This window comes from Telopea speciosissima, chromosome 9 (genome assembly GCF_018873765.1).
Source record: "Telopea speciosissima isolate NSW1024214 ecotype Mountain lineage chromosome 9, Tspe_v1, whole genome shotgun sequence".
In the NCBI taxonomy this organism is placed as follows: Eukaryota; Viridiplantae; Streptophyta; class Magnoliopsida; order Proteales; family Proteaceae; genus Telopea; species Telopea speciosissima.
The window spans coordinates 39,659,786-39,667,580 of record NC_057924.1 but is presented as its reverse complement, the minus strand read 5'-3'; positions in this window follow the sequence as shown (position 1 = coordinate 39,667,580).

The window sequence follows — 7,795 nt, the reverse complement described above, 5'->3', positions numbered from 1 at the left end:
TTTTCAACTTTGTAATGCTGGGGTTTTTCTTAATTCTAAAAATTTCATAAATTTTAATATGGTAAAACATTGCTAAAAACCAAAGTGCGGTAAAATATTCATTTGCTTTGACGTCTAAAAATATATTTTCATTCAGTACGATTTTGACAGTATTAGTGCACACCAAATTAAGTTTGACCGGTACATAACTCCTTCAATATAAATCAGATTTAAGCAATTTTGGACTTATTGGAAAACTATCAAAACAAAGCTTTCTAACAAATCCAAGATTGCTTAAATTTTATTTATATTGATGGAGTTATGTTCTGGTCAAACCTTATGTGATACCATTTCCAAGAACAAAATATAGTATCAAACTTGAATCAAAATCACAAGTAATATTTTTAGTGTTTTCTATATGAAACTAATGCATGGATTGAGTTTAAAATGTAAAAAATAGGCAGCACAACAAGAATTAGGGCAAAAAAATAACTTATGGCCCTCGAAACCAAGGTTCAAGTTAGCCTGGAGAAAGTCCCAAGTTTCGATCGAGATATGATTGAAATCGAGACGAACTCGTTTTCTGGCTGGTCAAAACCTAGTTGAAACCCGAGTTTTAGAACCTTAATTTATACAATGGTAGGAATCAACATTTCCCCTTGCCATGTGGCAAAAGTATGTGGGCCATGGAGGAAAACCTTCCCCCAATCAACATATATAACTTATCCCATCCAACCTAATCAAGCCAGTATCCTAAGACCTCGGTTGACTTGTTAGATGAGCTGATCTGGCTCATCGACTTGGTCCTAATTAAGTTTTTTTAGATCATGCAAACGAATCTAAACCATTCCCTAGATAAAAATGGTTTAGTATATATCCACATTTCCCTTGCTTATGGCAAAGTGGGGGGGGGATTCAGATACTCTACTGCCGAGTATGTTCCTGCCATCGTCCTATCGGCAGTTGTGAGCTTGACACCTGTCGATCATTATCCATATCCAATGTCCAAGTTTGAAATCCTCTAACAAATGAGGCATTTTCTGTTTACGAACATAGCAAACCCAAATCGAACCCGATAGACCTGAAAATGGAAACCGAAAGGTTTTAAGTTTCAAAACAAAAGGAAATCCCTTCTAAAGAGGATATTGATAAGATTTGAATTTTAAGTACGTCTATCACAAGTAATATCTTTTCCCATATAGTTGTCAAAATTAAAAGGCTATACCCAGTGCACAAGGCTCCCGTGTTTAACAGGTTTGGGGACTGGGGAGGATCAAATGTACACAGCCTTACCACTATTTCTAAAGAGGTTATTTCTAGGAATTTTCCCATATAGTTGTCGCCATTGTAAATTTACCCCTTTAATTGGAACAAAAAATTATGGCGGCTTAGGATCAATTATTGATTAAAAATTAAGGCTAAAACAATAATCAAGGTTAGATTCTAAAAATTTATTTTTGGACAAAAGAGAGGATCTGTCAAGACCATATTAGGTCAAATCAAAATTTTAGGTTCAAATCATGATGAAAAGTCAAGATTAAAACAATAATCAAAGTAATATGATTGTAATTAATTACCAAGGTGGAGCATTTAAATGATTGGCTCAGCCCTCATACATTATCCAGTCAATTATATTAACTGCTTGTTTTGTTATAAATTATTTTTTGAAATGATATTTTACATGAAAATTTTGCTCTGTAATTTTTATTTTTGATTTTTCAATACCTTTTCAAGTATTTTATGTTTAAATAAATACTGAAAATCCTTTTTATAGCAAAAAAAAAGAAAAATTCTTTTATCCCCTTCTACATGAAAACCAACGTATAGGAAAAAGGATTTTCATCTTCTCTAGTGTCGTGCACTCTTAAGAATCTAACTGTATAAACATGGACAGTGACGTCTTTTTATCCTTTCAAGAGTGGACGGTTGGATTTAATGCACCACACTTGAGAGGATAAATTTCCTAGAAATAATTTGGACTCTTGAATTAAAAATTCTAACGTGTTTTACACTCTATGAAGATATTACTCGGGAGGTTGGTATCCCTCCCTTCGCATAACGTAATCTTACTTTATAAAAGTGTTGGCTGTTATGATGCTATTTGAATCTTTCCTCTTTAACAAAATAGAAGGAATATCTATAAACCTTTATTCACCTCCCTAGTACTTTATCTTTTAATATTTCAATCAAGGAATTAGACACCTTGAGTAGAGCATAAGTAGTACTTTTACAACCCCGGCCTCATTTCAAGTCCGGAAGATAGTAAATTTACTTAAAAACATAGCACATAACCTCATTAAAGTTATAAAATAGCTCACTACATATGGGTACTTTTGTCTTTTCATGCACTTTTTTTTTTCTTTTGTGGGGGTGTGGGGAATTTCAAGAAGTAACTTTCTTGACCAATAATACACAAAGAATGACCGTGGGTTTACCTCGCATTATAAATATTATATGTTAGAGATGGTCCAATTCCATATATTGGCTTTCGAGAATACTTCAGTACTAAAGAACTAGTTGGCTGCTGCTGCTGGGAGTGTTGAGGGAGGACTCATTATTATATTTCTACAGCTTCTACTGCTGAACTCTCATTGATCAGGGTAAGAAGAATCCTCTAGATGATGACCTCTTTTTATTTATTTATTTATTTATTCTTGGAGGAGATGCTACAAACCGAGTGACCTGATTTTTCTTCTTGACTTGACCAAATTTACATGAAAATTAAAACAATTTTTTATTTTTAGTGTATTCATTATTATATAATATATTAAAAAAAAAAAAAAGTTACTTGATCTGTATTACTTACTAGCCCCGAATATTGAAACCGATTGTTATTGAATCTCCCTCAAGTAGAACTATTGGTTCATAATTGAATATAGGATAAACAAGTTTGGTTGGGTATTATTGTGTTTTGCTTACTTTTCGGACCACCTGGTTCACCCTTGTTTGATATCATTGTTAATTTGACTTTGACATACTTGACAGCCATCAATTTCAGTGCAGCTCTCTCTCTCTCACACACACACAATGATTCATGAAAAAAACGCTCTCAATTTTGAAACTATAATCAAACTATTTATTAAATAGTTTTACAGGTTTGGTTTAAATGGTTCGATTCAGTTTTGATAAATGGTCTATGTTTGATTTTGACACATAAATGTACATTTAAGAGTGTTAAACAGTCCGGTTCGATTTAAATTGTTTAATTGTACATCTAAATGAACCATTTATTAAACGATTTGGTTTTGGTAATGGTTTCGATTTGCTTTTGACACCCTTTAACTCCATCTTCATACTGGCCAAATCTTTCTATTCTACTTATATAAAAATCAGTGTAAGAACTCTTATCTTTCTCAGGAACCCTATCTTTCTCTAGGGCCCACTTCTCATTTCTTAATGTATTTTATATAAATTTTTTTATTAGAAAAGAGAACGCCACCCAGTCGCGCAGAACATGCTGCCCCTGTTAATGGGAAAAATTAGGGAAGCCGATGTGTGCCCGGTCAACAAACACTTGCAATTTTTTCCCTTCTTGAGTGAACCTAATAGGAAACAAACAAATAGAGCAATATGGAGCAATATATATTGAACCCAATGAAGGTAATAATCAAGCTCCCAAATCAGCAACTCAATGCATCACAAGCACACACATGAACATCATCAATTTTTAACGTGAAAAACCACCTCAATGTGAGGAGTAAAACTACGAGACCATAGTCCACCAAAATTTCACTATCTCCAAATAATGGGAATAGATAAAAGTCTTCTCTAATAAAGATTAGAGGCATACAACCATTCCAAACATCAAGAACAATATATCATTTGCATCTATCATCAACAAGATGAACTCCAAAAGAGGAATGAATGAAAAAGGAAGAGATCTCACCAAAATAGGGGCAACAAGAACATAGTTATCGGATTGAGTTAGAGTAATCAAATCAACAATCACACCGTTCAGAATGAAGATCTATGTCTGACGAATCTTCTTTCCAAAAATCAGCTCAAATCAACCACAAATGACCATCCGATTGAGTTCTCAAAGTTGACTGCGTAGAGCCTCTAAAACCAGAAAAACTGTTCACCTCCCCCTTTCTTCTTCTCTTTTTGTCTCACATGACTAGCCACTCTATTCTGCCTCAATGAGACAAAAAATGAGGTAAAACACCGACAACTGCTTAGCTCAGTTGGTGAGCCGTGGTGCGCTTCATGCCCATGCCCACCAAGAGGTCTCGAGTTCGAGTCTCTTGGCTGGTATCTTATCCCCTCCTCGGTTCGATCCTCCCCCCCTTCTATCAACTATATATGTAAAGCTCCCAATTACCAAAAAAAAAAAAAAAAAAATGAGGTAAAACCTCATTAACCAAATCACTGGATAAAAATGCCCTTCATATGGGCTTTACCCCTAATGGGCTTCACCAAAAAACCTTTGGACCATCCTCCACATGGAGGGAAACCCAACCCAACAAATCTCCCCCTCTCGACTATGTGGAAGGATTCGCCATGCTGGCGATCAAACGACAAACCTCAAGCTTCTCCCTTGGTAAAGCTTTTGTCAACATATCAGAAGCATTGTGATCAGTATGGATTTTCTCAATCTCTAGCAACTTGGAATTCAAGGCATCTCTTATCCAATGATATCTCACATCAAAGTGTTTTAATCTAGAATGAAAAGTAGAATTCTAACCAAGGTGAATAGCACTTTGACTATCACAGAACAACATATACCGCTCTTGCTTGAAGCCAAGCTCCTACACAAACTTCTTCATCCATAGCAACTCTTTACAAGCTTCCGTTGCTGCAATAAACTCTGCTTCGATGGTAGAAAGGGCAACACATTTTTGTAATCTTGATTGCCAAGCTACAGCACCACCTGAGAAAGTGATAAGGTAGCCTAAAGTAAACTTACGAGAATCAACATCCCCAGCCATATCTGCATCTGTGTAACCAACCAACAAAGGTTTCTCACTTTCAAAACAAAGTCTCAAATTTGAATTGCCACAAAGATATCTCATAATCCACTTGACTACATTCCAATGATCTCTTCTGGGATTTGAGAGAAAATGGCTAACTGTGCCAACTACGTGAGCTATGTCTGGCTTTGTGCAAACCATGGCATACATTAAGCTTCCCACTGCGAAGGATATAGAACTCTTTCCATGTCTTTCTTTTCTTCAACAGTAGAAGGACTCTGCTTAGTGCTCAATCTAAAGTGAGTAGCAAGAGGAGAACTAACCACTTTAGCTTTTTTCGTCTTAAATCTTTAAAGCACCTTTTTAATGTATTTCTCTTGTGATAACCACAACTTCTTAGCATTTCTATCCCGATTGATTCTTATGCCAAGAATCTATTTTGCTGGCCCAAAGTTTTTCATGGCAAAAGACTTGCTCAACTGTTTCTTCAAATTGTCAATTCTTGAAGTATTCCTGCCAACAATCAACACGTCATCTACATATAATAAAAGAATAATAAAATCATCATCAGAGAATTTTTTAACAAAGACACAATAGTCAGAAGTAATTTTCTTGTAGCCTTACTCCCCATAATTGACTCAAACTTCTTATACCATTGTTTTGGTGCATGTTTCAAGCCATAAAGACTTTTTTTCAATCTGCACACATAATCCTCTTTTCCTTTGACCTTAAAACCTTCTGGTTGTTCCCTGTAAATCTCTTCCTCCAAATCACCATTAAGGAAGGTAGTCTTCACATCCATCTGCTCAACCTCTAAGTCAAGGCTAGCTACTAGACCAAGAACCACACGGATAGATGACATCTTAACAACTGGAGAGAATATCTCATCAAAATCAATGCCTTTCCTTTGATGGAATCCCTTGACAACCAATCTAGCTTTGTATCGTGGACGTGAGGAGTGTTATTCTTGCTTCACTTTGTACACCCACCTATTCTTCAAAGCTCTTTTACCCTTGGGCAATTTCACCAACTCAAAGGTGTGATTCTCATGCAATGATCTCATCTCATCTTGCATGGCTTCAACCCACTCATTCTTGTGGTCATCTTCCATTGCTTCTTTAAAACACTCTGGTTCTCCCCCCCCATCAGTTAGTAATACATATTCATCAGTAGAATAACAAGCGGAAGGCTGTCTATCTCTGGTAGACCTTCTAATAGGAACAGGCGGTGGAATTTCTGGTACTGACAACTGCTCATGAGAATCATCATTTGTCTCAACCTATGTGGGAACCTCATCATCACCTGTACCTTGCTGATCATTATGAATTTCCTCTTCAACATGTTCTAGCACCGATGTTAAAGGAACTGGATCCAAGTCAGTCAAATCATCACTATGTTGAGGCACTGCCTTCTCAACCTTATCAATATCATGTATGGTCTGATCTTCCATAAATACAACATCCCGACTTTTAATAATTTTCTTCCCAATCGGGTCATAGAACTTATAGCCAAACTCATCCTGACCATACCCCACAAACACACATTGTCGTGTTTTGTCATCAAGTTTAGACCTCTCATCTTTATGAATGTGCACAAATGCTTTGCATCCAAAGACACGCAGATGATCATAAGAAACATCCTTACCTGTCCAAACTCTATTTGGCATATCAAATTGTAATGGAACACATGGTGACAAATTCAACAAATGTACAATAGTACTCAATGCCTCACCCCAAAAAGATCTTGGTAGCCCTGCCTATGAGAGTAAACATCTTACTCTCTCCACCAATGTCCTATTCATTCTCTCAGCTATACCATTCAACTGAGGAGTCTTTGGAGGGGTCTTTTGATGTCGAATACCCTATTCTCTGCAATAATCATCAAATGGTTCTGTGTATTCTCCCCCATTATCTGTGCGGATGCATTTTAACTTCTTTCCAGTTTGTCTCTCAACTAGGGCTTGAAATTGCTTGAATACCTCTAGTACCTGATCCTTTGTCTTCAAGGTGTAAGCCCATAGCTTCCTACAGTGATCATCAATAAAGGTCACAAAATAAAGAGAACCACCAAGTGTCTTTGTCTTTATAGGACCACACACATCAAAGTGCACCAAATCAAGTACATCTGATTTCCTTGAAGAAGGTAAGCTTTTGAAGGAGATTCTGTTCTACTTTCCTGCCAAGCAATGAACACACTTTTACAAATGTACATCTTTCATTCCAGATAGGAGTTTCTTCTTGGACAACAACATCATTCCCTTCTCACTCATGTGACCAAGTCTCTTGTGCCATAACTCAGTTGTACTTTCATTTTCAATTGCATTTACAATGTCCTTGGAAATCTTTGCTTGCAACAAGTACAATGCTGAATATTTTTTGCCTCTTGCTATAACCAGGACACCCTTGGTGAGCTTTCATTGGCCATCATTGAAAGTATTGCAAAAACCCTCATCATCAAGTCTACCCGTAGAAATTAAATTCAAACGAATGTCAGAAACATGCTTCACATTCTTAAGAACTAATCTTGTGCCAATATTAGTTTTCAAATAAACATCTCCAATGTCAACAACTTTAGCCAAACCATCATTGCCCATCCTTACAACCCCAAAGTCACTAGGCGTGTAAGATGTAAAGTAGTCCTTTCGAGATGTAGCATGGATGGAAGTACCACTATCAATCATCCAACTTGTCTCATGACAAGCAAGGTTAACAACATCACCATCGTAGACAATGAGAAAATTCTCAGAATTGGTGGCAACTCGATCATCATTGCCTTCATCATCTTTCATCTTTTCTTTACTCTTTTCCTTTTAATTTTCTCTCTTTAACTTCCTACAAAACTTCTTGGTATGTCCCTTTAGGCCACAATGATAACACTCAACATTGGCAAACTTGTTGGACTTACCT